The sequence below is a fragment of the Anabrus simplex genome, chromosome 3 (genome assembly GCF_040414725.1).
Source record: "Anabrus simplex isolate iqAnaSimp1 chromosome 3, ASM4041472v1, whole genome shotgun sequence".
In the NCBI taxonomy this organism is placed as follows: Eukaryota; Metazoa; Arthropoda; class Insecta; order Orthoptera; family Tettigoniidae; genus Anabrus; species Anabrus simplex.
In genome coordinates this window covers 499,452,097-499,464,630 of record NC_090267.1, presented here as the reverse complement: position 1 = coordinate 499,464,630, position 12,534 = coordinate 499,452,097, and the positions used below count along the sequence as shown (strand labels likewise).

General features: G+C 41.5%; 1 non-coding gene across 1 annotated transcript; it reads right to left on the bottom strand.

The window, feature by feature from the left end:
* Window positions 1-1,190: 1,190 nt before the first annotated feature.
* TRNAD-AUC (transfer RNA asparagine (anticodon GUU)) lies at window positions 1,191-1,264 on the bottom strand. The gene has a single exon. It is a non-coding gene; the product is annotated as a tRNA-Asp (tRNA).
* Window positions 1,265-12,534: the final 11,270 nt, after the last annotated feature.

Genomic DNA, 12,534 nt, shown 5'->3' with positions numbered 1-12,534 from the left:
AGGCCCTGGTTCATCATAGGCGGTGAGGCCACCTGGGCAAGGTACTGGTCCGCGTCCGCTGCTGTATTCACAACCCAGTGTCTCACGCTCCAGAACACTGCCCTTGAAGCGGTCTAATACGTGTAAGCATAGGAGAGAGTGACTCATTACAGGTGCGTCTACTCGAAAGACCTGCGCCACGCTTCTTCAGTCCATTATATAAATCCTATGCTTAACGCCAAAGTTCTCTCCAAATACTGGGCATTATTTTGTGCGTGTGACAAAGAGGGTCCGCCTCTGTGGTGTAGTGGTTAGCGTGATTAGCTGCCACCCCCGGAGGCCCGGGTTCGATTCCCGGCTCTGCCACGAAATTTGAAAAGTGGTACGAGGGCTGGAACGGGGTCCACTCAGCCTCGGGAGGTCAACTGAGTAGAGGTGGGTTCGATTCCCACCTCAGCCATCCTAGAAGTGGTTTTCCGTAGTTTCCCACTTCTCCTCCAGGCGAATGCCGGGATGGTACCTAACTTAAGGCCACGGCCGCTTCCTTCCCTCTTCCTTGCCTATCCCTTCCAATCTTCCCATCCCTCCACAAGGCCCCTGTTCAGCATAGCAGGTGAGGCCGCGTGGGCGAGGTACTGGTCATACTCCCCAGTTGTATCCCCCGACCAAGAGTCTGGAGCTCCAGGACACTGCCCTTGAGGCGGTAGAGGTGGGATCCCTCGCTAAGTCCGAGGGAAAAACCGAACCTGGAGGGTAAACAGATGATGATGATGATGATGATGATGTGTGACAGAGAGACAGAGAGGGGGGAGGGGTGCAGAGAGAAATGAAAACCCACAACCTGTTTTCCAGTCAGTGACTGGGTCAGGAATGGAATGAATATGAAGCGGCGAGGATAGGAATTGTGCCGGCTGCCGAAGCCTGTCGCACTTCTCTGGGGTAATGATTAATGATTGACAGATGAAATGAAATGATATTGGAGAGTGTTGCTTAGAATGAAAGATGACAGGGAAAACCGCCTACGCTTTGTCCAGCACAAATCTCACATGAAGTGACCGGGATTTGAACCACGGAACCCAGCAGTGAGAGGCCGGCACACTGCCGCTTGAGCCATGGAGCCTACATTGGGACAGAGAGATTCATTTAACATTACATACAACCTCTTATCTGGGCCATAGAATCAAAAAATGCTGTTCCATAAAATTAGTTATCGTCCCCGGGTGGGCTCGAACCCCCATCCTTTCGGTTGATAGCCGAACGCGCTAACCCATTGCGCCACGGAGGCTACCAGTTATTACTCTACATTAAAGAAATACAGAGCGATCCATATAAACCTTTACTACCTTTTTGTGCTAGGGGCTTTACGTCGCACCGACACAGATAGGTCTTATGGCGACGATGGGATAGAAAAGGCCTAGGAGTTGGAAGGAAGCGGCCGTGGCCTTAATTAAGGCCTGGTGTGAAAATGGGAAACCACGGAAAACCATCTTCAGGGCTGCCGATAGTGGGATTCGAACCTACTATCTCCCGGATGCAAGCTCACAGCCGCGCGCCTCTACGCGCACGGCCAACTCGCCCGGTTTTACTACCTTTAATAAATCATAATTTCCCTCCGAAAGCCCGCAGAAACTGCAAATTTGTTTTAATGATATTAGTGGCTCTGGGAGAATCAGTACCGCTGCCCATTGTTGACAATTTTGTTGATTGTCGTGGCATTAACGAGCATTATTGGCAAATTAATAATTCGTCTTCTTCTTCTTTATCTGTTTACCATCCAGGGTCGGTCTTTGCCTCGGACTCAGCGAGGGATCCCACCTCCACCGCCTCAAGTGCAGTGTCCTGGAGCTTCCGACTTTGGGTCGGGGGATACAACTGGGGAGAATGACCATTACCTCGCCCAAGCGGCCTCATCTGCTATGCTGAACAGGGGCCTTGAGGGGGGATGGGAAGATTGGATGGGACAGGCAAGGAAGAGGGAAGGAACCGGCCGTGGCCTGAAGTTAGGTACCATCCCGGCATTTGCCAGGAGGAGAAGTGGGAAACCACGGAAAACCACTTCCAGGATGGCTGAGGTGGGAATCGAACCCACCTCTACTCAGTTGACCTCCCGAGGCTGAGTGGACGCCGTTCTGGCCCTCGTACCACTTTTCAAATTTCGTGGCAGAGCCGAGAATCGAACCCGGACCTCCGGGCGTGGCAGCTAATCACGCTAACCACTACACCACAGAGGCGGTCTCTAGTATTTTACAATAGATAAAATTATTGCCTTTGTTGGAACATCGTGTACATTGAATTCTCTTCGGAATGCCCGTTGTGTTGTAGCCAAATATTGTCTTCGAGTAAGTTTTCACAATAAAAACACGCTCTCAAAGTGTGTATTGCATGTTTCCGTTACGACTGCCAATTGCTAAAGACAGCGAACGAATGATTAAAAATAAGAATAAGAAATAAAATACTAGAGACAACTGGTGAACTAAACGGTGACTGCGTAAACATAGACCATCATTGAGTACAGAGACTATTGATAACGTTAGAACACGCTTCGAGAACTCTCTCAAGAAATCGTGCGTCGATTGTCCCAGGAGACGCATTTCATATGGCACGTTAGATAGCTGGCAAGAATTCGGAGTTGTGACCATACAAAGTAAATATGATGCAAGCATTGAAAAAAGCCGATCATGAGAAACGAATGCGTTACTGTCGATGGTTTCACTGGTTTATTGTTCAACATCCCGACATTCTCTCCGTAACTTGGTTTACAAATGACGCATAGTTTAATCTCTCAGGTTACATCAACACACAAAACAGCTGATATTGGCCTGCAGTAAGCCCTCGTATCTTCCACGAAACACCACTGCATTATGAAAAGGTTGGGGTGTGGTGCGCGGGGTCAGCTTTAATTTTCTTTGATACGAATATAGACACTGCAGTTTATACAGGCATCTTTAATACATTTGTGGAGCAGATGGATGATGTCGAACTGACAGAAGGTTATTTCCAACAAGATGGAGCAACGTGTCATACTGTACGTCTAACTTTTATATGCAACTTGTAACCAGTTTCTTTAATGACCGAATAATCTCCAAAATTTGGGGCCCCCACGATCACCTCCGGACTATTCCTTATGGGGGTATCTCAAAAACACAGCGTATAAGAAAAGCACTCAGATTACTCTCGAATTCCGTGAGGTCATTCGACATGAAATAACCAACATTGGCGAGGATACACTTCGCAGAACGTCGCAGAATATGGTGAAACCAGTACAGTTGTGTATGGACGCTGGTGGAGGGCACTTCGAACATTTGCTGTGAGAATTCTCCGACCACTTTCGTTGCTGACCAAAATCTCAAAAAATGTATGTCCCCCGGATATTCGGCCTTTATCTTATGTTATGTCTGTATGTATGTCTTTCTTTGTTTCTTTCTTTCTTTATCCATTTACCCACCAGGGTTGGTTTCTCCCTGGGACTCAGCGAGAGATCTCACCTCTACCGCCTCAAGGTCAGTGTCCTGGAGCATGAGACATTTGGTCGGGTACACAAATGAGCAAGAGGACCTGTACCTCGCGCGGGCGGCCTCACCTTCTATGCTGAACAAGGGCCTTGTAGGGGATGCGAAGATTGGAAGGGGAAAGAAAGCGGCCGTGGTCTTAATTAAGGTACCACAGTCTAATATACACAGTCGCGAAGCTCGGCTCATTTATTTCATCCATGCGACCGCAGCGCTCTACGTGGCCAGCAAGCTACCGGTCTACTGGGATGTGTAAGGTGGTATACGTTTTGCGAGGTAAGCGTGTGGTAATTCCAGTATTCTTTATTGGTTTCCTATTAAATTAACAGGTATTTACAAAAGAGGATTTGTGTGGCGCAATGAACTGCTCAATTACAATAACTACAAGTACAAGAATTCACCAGGTTTTCTAAAGATGCTGTGCAGTAAAGCTTGAACTACTGTTTACATTTACGGATCACAGAGCGATATTGTGAAGATTCAGAAATGTAACTTGCGATAAGTAGGTATTTCGTTTATCAATGGTCCAGGAATATAACTCAACGGGAAATCCATCCAGTTATGATATTAAATAACGTTTCAAAGCAATCGTAACCTCTAACACGTTGCGCTGTTTTAATTGCCAATGTGTAGAAAATTGCTTATTCGCCTCTGTGGTGTAGTGGTTAGTGTGATTAGCTGCCACCCTGGGAAGCCGGAGCCCCAGGCTCGACTCCCGTGTCTACCACGAAATTTGGAAAGTGGCATGATGACAGGAACGAGGTGCATTCAGCCTCCAGTAGTCAGTTGAGTAGAGTAGTTTGATGGAGGGACACGAACACCGAATTCAGCAAAGGTCGAACAAATGGAGTCACTGTAGCTTGTAGCCTACCTGGTGGCAGAGAACTCAGCGTCAAGAGAGTAAGGTACCCGTACTGAAAAGTTCTGCTAGACGTTTAGGATAGTGATACTAATATGGAGAACAGCGTAGAAGTTACGTATAGTGAAAGTGGTAATACACTCCTACTTTTTAAAACTTTACATTCAGACATTGGCGAAATCGGCTGGTGATCAGGGTTGGACGTGCTCGAAGAAGGGGAATTTTTATGACAAACTTTTAACACTAGGAAATGATCGTGTGGATGTCTAGACGCGTGGGAAATCACACTCCTGATCTGTATTAAGAATACAAACAGACTCTTACATTCGGCTCTGGTTCCGTACTGTACCCGGATGAGATGACCCATAGGTATCATGATTTGATAGTATAAAATAAATTAAGGCATATGAGAGTATTGAAATATACACATTGTCAGTCTGGTGTAGATGGAAAGATTTCAACATTGTCAGACGTGCTCACGACAATCTGTCGCCAAGAGTTAAGCCTGTCATAATAGGTTATATATTTCCTTGTCGAAAGCTAAGAGGATTAAATCGAGAACTCAGAACAACAGTCCTGATTGCTACGAGGAAGTGTGGGAGCATTTATTCTTGAAAAAGGGCGAAGTCAGTGCGTCACGAATACGGAGAAAAGGTCGCAATAGAGTTTCCCATGCCTCCAGGCATATTGTTGTTAAGTTATCAGAGGGGGATATTTAAACTAACCGCTGCAGTGTTAGCCAATGACAAAATTTGTAAAGGACTCGCAGATGCGCCAGTATGACAGAAGTCAATATGAACTCCAGTTATCTCCAGTTATAATAATAATTAAAATATTTCAACCACCGAATTGAACAGATGGGATTTTTAGATATCGTCCCCATGTTGATTAATTGTAAGTTTGACGAATTAAAATATAGAATTCTAGGAAAAGACCCATGCTGTATTGCTATTGGTCTGCAAGGTCACATCTGCATAGACGCCAACTTAGCGCGCGAAGAAGTGGAAGACAGACATCAAATAATATCTTCGTGATCGCTGAACGATATGAGATCAGAATACGACACGTGAATGTTTATCGCCAGTTTATTAAGTGGAATAAATTCAGAGATCCAAATTCACCTGCAAGTGCCGATTTAGGATAACCAAACCCCCTCCCTCTGGTATGACTCCGGATGACCCAGGCGGGACACCATATCGTCCATAAATAACAAGGAGTTGAACCTCAGATCATCAGTCGTATGAAATAGTTTGATACTCTGACACGTCAGTAAGTAAGTTAGAGTTGAAAATACGTAAGTGGCTATGAGAGTGAAGACGAACAGTGAGATTATTCATGGTACCGAGTGAAAATAATTAGTATAACTGTATGTTGAACTTAATACATTATAAGGGTTTTATGTGACTGAAAATAATTAACGGAACGCCGATAGTACTTTTGGAAGGCAGTGTGCGGAGCCTGAAGTAATAATTTCAAGGTAGACGGTGAAACAATTATCTGTAGCAGGGAACTGTAGGAGCGAGGCGATCACGAGACGGCCTAGAAATACGTCAGGAAGTGCCGGTTGACTAACGCGATACGCGCCGGGTCGAATAAAACGACACATCGTCGTAAAGTGTCATGTAATGGGTCTTTAGGCACCTATAAGTGTTTTCTTTTGTATCAATCATTGTAAATTCATTAGTAAGTTGTTAATAATGGGTAATCGCCCAAGAGTGTTTCTTTATGTTAATGTTATAAAGTGCGACATGATGCACGAGTAAACCAACATGGGGCCATGAGGTTTCCCATTCGCCACGAGACAATGGAATTCTACACAGGAATGAGAACACAAATTTGATATATTTGGGGATGTTGTCGCGATAAAACGGGACTCAGTGTAAATTAATCATGGTTACTTAACGTAAAACATGGATCGCTTTCCGAATGCATGATTTATTTAAGATAGACGGACGAACTAATTTACATTAACGTAATTATGAGTTAGACTAATTAATTGAATATTTGTTTGTTGTATATAACGTAAATATGGGATATCTCTTTCAGTTAATGCATGCTGTTTGTGAATATTTTGATTGAAGTTCATTTCAAGTGTTAGATTTTTCTTTTATGCTAACCCAGTTTATTTTGATTTCTCAATCACAGCGGTGATTATTTGAAACTTAGTTAGGCATATTTCTTACCAGACAGCCAGATTATGAAAGTGCCAAGGTGTGTAAAATTTGTGTTTGCGTACGGAAGGTCATGAGATATAATATTAATAATAATAATAATAATAATAATAATAATAATAATAATAATAATGCTTTGTGAGTCCGCAAGTTAAAGTATAATGATAACAATAATAATAATAATGCTTTGTGAGTGTGCAAGTTAAAGTGAAGGAAATAATAATGCTTTATGAGTTCGCGAGTTAAAATATAATAATAATAACGCTGTGAGAGTTCGCTGGTGAAAGTAATAATCAAGGTAGAGATAACATGTGGCGTAAAATACTTTAATTCGGGCAGTAAATTTGATTTTTACGTAAATTGTTGATTTCACGTTTTTGGACTCTATAATAACCATAACATTTTGTTTAGAAGCAATAGAGGCACGTGTAAAGGATGGTCACGATATGTTGAAAGCCCAGAGTGGTTTGAGCCCATTTTTGTTGGAAGTCGTGTGGGACAAAAATCCGGCATGAGGTGAAAATTGAGCCCTACTGTTTTTGATGATGAAATAGATAAATCTCGAGGCCTAAGACGATATAATGTCAATTCCGGTGTTATGAGTGGCAGAATTCACGCAACGAGGATTAATTAGTAAATTAAATGTTTGAAGAGTTCCAGTGGAATAAATGGACTTCAAATGAAAAGGAAGAAATAATTTTGCAATCGCAGACATTGGATGTATTTGCCCAGCCGCGATGTGCCATGGGATTTGAGATGTGGCTTGGGAGGACATGGTGTCCCCATAAAATTAACGGCAGTACGAAAGTGAAGGTTGCGGTTCCGAATACCGTGGTGTCCCGACCGATGTAAGTCAGATCTTGCTTGTTCATAATGGGACTCTTCATATGTGACTAAATTGTAGAGAGTGGAAATAAAAATATAAAAGTTTCAATTTAATAATAACAATAATTGTACCGGGCGGTAACCTACACGCCGCTAATTCAAATATTGCGCGCGTTGAAACTCCTCTACAGGAGAAAGCCTGAACTTTAACAAACTGTATTAACTCAACGGTTTCCCGAAAGATGTCTCTACTGTAAATTTGGTATTTTTGAAGTGTTCTGAACTGTGTCTATTTCGAATTGTGTTTGTTTTGCCCTGTATCAAGAAGTGTGGACATTCTCTTCTAGATGTCTCTACAGAGAAAAGACTACGATTGTGCACTCTGATGCGAAGTGATGGAACTGTTTTTTTAAAGAAACCTTATATCCATAAGTTTGTTCGTTGTTAAATTTCTTTCTTCAGTTTTGGGTTGGCAATATTGATCTCTGTTTCCGCCAGTTTTGAATTCAGCCAATCCCGAATTTTCCAAATTAATTTTCCTCCAATCCTAGGTTTCTTGTTCATGTTGTGTGTAACTTTTGGTGTTAGCCAATAAAGCGAAAGGGTGTGTCTTCTCATTCCTGAAAGGTCTCGAATGTTCCACGAGGGTATATAAACTGCTGATTTTCTTGTCTCCACGCCACTTCAGTAACATCTTTCGCAGCGTGTGAATATGTAGCAGGGGGCGAGAAGCGCCTCTTTCCTCAAGCAGCAGTTCATCTACAAGGTAATGGCCTGTTAACATCTTCATTTCTTGCTAGCTCAGCAGTTTAACTCTCGGGGAGGGTTCGAAGCTTTTAATATGTAACCTTTTCCTTTGAAAAGTAAAATTCCCTTCTGTGCATGTAAAAACTTCAAATCTCTTTTACTATAAAGCGGGGATAGAGAGTGCTTCACCCTCTCGAACTCCCCTTCATTGTGAATTTGAGGTGACTATGTTTTCGTAACCGTTTTTCTCTTCCTTCTTAAAGTCTTAAACTTATTTTGCTGACTAGTCACCTCCATAGATTGGGATTAGCCCCTGTATTATCGGCCTAGCGCCACTTAGGTTTTTAGACAAAAACGTTGTGTAGGAGTGCCAGTAACTTAACCTAATGTTTTGTTTTCTTCATGTGAAGGTCCTGTAGGTTGGGTACAAGATACCCCTGTTTCACTGTATGTGTGCCTTGAGGGCAGTTAGGAGTGAAGTTTGTTGTGGCCTTTGATAGGCTTGTAAAAATGAGAGCAGGACTGCTCTTTCCTAATTTGATCTCTGCGTGCCTCTAGGAGGCTTAACATTGTAATTAGGGGCAAGTGCTCCTTGGCATGATGGGGTTTTCTGCCCCTTTGTTCATTTGGTAACTGTTTAAAGTCGAGCTATTCGCTCAAAGGTTGTGAGTGTGGGGCTCGAAGCCCAAAACGTGGTAAAAAAACCCTGACGGGAAAAATCATTTTGTACCTGACTTTCATTGTTATTTCACCTAGTGGAAATCGTTGAAGGTTGTTATCTGTTATTTGTTGATTTTGAAGAGAAAATATAACCTTTGTTAAAGTTTTAAATTAACTTTAATTTGGTAGTTGAGACCTATTCCAACCCGCACCTTCTTTCACCTCTGCTGTTCCACAGTACCCTCGGAATAATAATAATAATAATAATAATAATAATAATAATAATAATAATAATAATAATAATAATAATAATAATAATAATAATAATAATCCAAGTGAATCCTGTCTTAATTCAATTGCTTAGTGTCAAACTATACCGAAATCGTAAAAGCTTACGCATTAACCATGAATTACGCTAATGGTAGTGTAACATCTGAAATTAAATAATAATAATAATAATAATAATAATAATAATAATAATAATAATAATAATAATAATAATAATAATAATAATTTGAAAAGGAATAGTTATTAGATAATTTTGAGAATAATAATTATGGTAAAATAAATTTAAAATATTAAATCCAAGAGGAATAAGTGTTACGAATGATAATCTCTAATAATAATAATAATAATAATAATAATAATAATAATAATAATAATAATAATCAAAAGTTGAAGAGGCAGGTCCGCCTCTGTGATGTAGTGATTAGTGTGATTAGCTGCCACCCCCGGAGGCCCGGGTTCGATTCCCGGCTCTGCCACGAAAATTTGAAAAGTGATACGAGGGCTGGAACGGGGTCCACTCAGCCTCGGGAGGTCAATTGAGTAGAGGTGGGTTCGATTCCCACCTCAGCCATCCTGGAAGTGGTTTTCCGTGGTTTCCCACTTCTCCTCCAGCCAAATGCCGGGATGGTACCTAACTTAAGGCCACGGCCGCTTCCTTCCCTCTTCCTTGTCTATCCCTTCCGATCTTCCCATCCCCCGCAAGGCCCCTGTTCAGCATAGCAGGTGAGGCCGCCTGGGCGAGGTACTGGTCATATCCCCCGACCAAGAGTCTGAAGCTCCAGGACACTGCCCTTGAGACGGTAGAGGTGGGATCCCTCGCTGAGTCCGAGGTAAAAGCCGAACCTTGAGGGTAAACAGATGATGATGATGCTGATGATGATGAAGAAGAAGAAGAAGAAGAAGAAGAAGAAGAACTTGCAATATTATTTTTGAGAATAATAATAATGATGAAAGGAAATTAAAATATTTAATGGACGATGATTCAGTGTTACGATAATAATAATAATAATAATAATAATAATAATAATAATAATAATAATAATAATAATAATAATAATAATAATAATAATAATTTATTATGAAAGTGATCATTAATTTGTGCGGATTTATTACGAGGAAAAATGACCCTTCGTGTGAAACGTCGGCAAAGGTTAGCATATAATCATCCCGAATGATAAATGATAATAATCAAATATAGGATGATAACTGAAGTAAATATTAATAAAATAATGAATGGTAATCACAAGATATGATAATGATCAGATAGATAATGATAATTATTTAATAATCATAGGAAGATACGATAGGGATAGTCATCATGTGTCGAAGTGGTCGGAACCAGATGTCGGTGTTCCACATGGGTGATAGTTGGCGGTATGTGCGAAATAACCCACGGACGGCACATGTCTTAATTATGCGAGTATAAATAGGAACCTTTCCGTACGTCTTGTCGTATTGACAAGTGTAAATATTGAGATAAGCTTTGAGTTGACGAGCTACCTCTGGCATGGTTATATTAGGCTAGAGTTTGTCCGTACAATTAGATCCCGTTTTAGATACGATAACATTTCCACAGTGGGAAACCGTCCTACTATAATGTACATACGGGTAGTGACTCATACCCAACGGAACGTGGAGATGACAGTAAATAGTTACTCTCATGCCCACGTCTCTGAAAGAAGATCTCCAGCGGTGAAACGTCCACTCATACGGACGTGGATTCGATCCCCAGTGACCAATGGGGCGAATTCACCAAATATTTCTCACTACCAGAGTAGTGAGGTGAATCCAAATTTATGTATTCGTTTTCAGGATGGAAATTTCTAAATGTAATAATTGTCATCACCTGCAGTGCGAATTAAGTTAATAAATTGCTCCTTATTGTAATTCAATAGGAAACAGGTTTCATATTTTTTTATTGTAGTTAGTCCATTATGCCCATGGAATTTAAGTTGTCACTTCCCAGTCCTATGTGGAGTTCTATAATTAGTGTCTATGAATGACCCGTCCCCTTTACTTAATTTGCATGCCCCGTTCATCCCTGTGTTCATTTGGTGCGCCTATATATTTTTTATTGTTATTGATTACAATTTTTAACATCTTTTACGTACTGATCACTCCTGAGATTAAGGCTAGTCTGGGACTCAGGAGGTGAGCGGGTGCAGTACCAATGACAAGAAAACTAAAGAACGACAACCAGAAGAAAATTATGCAATGGCAAAATGGTGAAATGTGTTTCGCACAAAGTTTAAATGTTATCGTTAGCTTAAAAATACCTTCTGAATAACAGTTCTTGCAGTAGAAGTTCGTTATTACATGGGTTACTGAAGAGTTACGGGAAGTGGCCAAGAGAAATTCACAAGTCTGCTGCTAGTTGTGAAGTTCTTGTGCTGGCAGTGGGGGCAGTTTTGGGCAAGTTGCGATGTTCAGGTCTTGAGCAGGTAAAAGTTCGGAGTTCGTGTGAGCCGGTTTCGATTCCCATCTCAGCCATTCTCATGGTTTCCCACCTCTTCTCCAGGCAAATCTGTGATACCTAAGTTAAGGCCACGGCCGCTTCCTTCCCTCTTGCTTCACAATAACTTCCGATCTTCCTGTCCCCAGCAAGGCTCCTGTTCAGCATAGCGTTCAGAAGGCCTAGAAAGCAAGTTAATGGCAGGAATTCATAATATGTAATAGCTCCAGGCGGATAGCTTGAGGGGAAGATTTCAAACTTCTTTTATTCATGTAAAGTTCTAATTTCATGGATTAAATGTAGATTTTCGGCAAGTCTAACGACTCTGTTCAAATCCCTGCTGGGAAACGTGTAAACTAAGGGAACAAAGAGTGATTATCCTCTGTTGATTCCTATTCAGTTTGGTATGGGGTGACTAAAGTTTTCTGAACCTCTAAATTCTTAACACGTTTGGCATTTAACATTTATCGTTTAGTCACCCCTCTGTAGAATAGGCTTAGCCTTTTTAAATTCGGGCTATAAGCCCACTTAGGGTTTTAAGAGTATTCTAGAAGGAGTGCAGGTTTTTCACCTCCTTACATTTTATTTTTGGCCGATCATAATCAACCTTTTCTTTTTCATATTAAGACCATTAGAATGGGCAATCACGCCCCTGTTTTACCAAACAATAGATGGTGGTGTGAAGTTCCTTTTGGAACACGTGAATTATAAAACGGTTGAGCAGACGATGAGCCTAAACCAGGGCTAATTGATTGTATGACAATTGTCAGGTTAACCTTGTGATGTAAGCATTTATGTCTCTGAGAGGCTGGAGTTTGGAGCTCGGACTCCAAGGCTATATAAGTGAGTGGAGCAAACATGCTCTTATAAGGTAGTGTACCTGTTCATCCCTCGTGTGTTATCGTGTTGATGATTCTCTCAAGTTTTGGTGCCTGATATTCGGACTTATAGGCCACTGTTGTTGTGGTAGCTGATGAGCTCGTTTAGATTTTCTCGATTGTTATTTGTTACAAATTTTAAGAAAAAAAGGAAGGAAAGAAATAA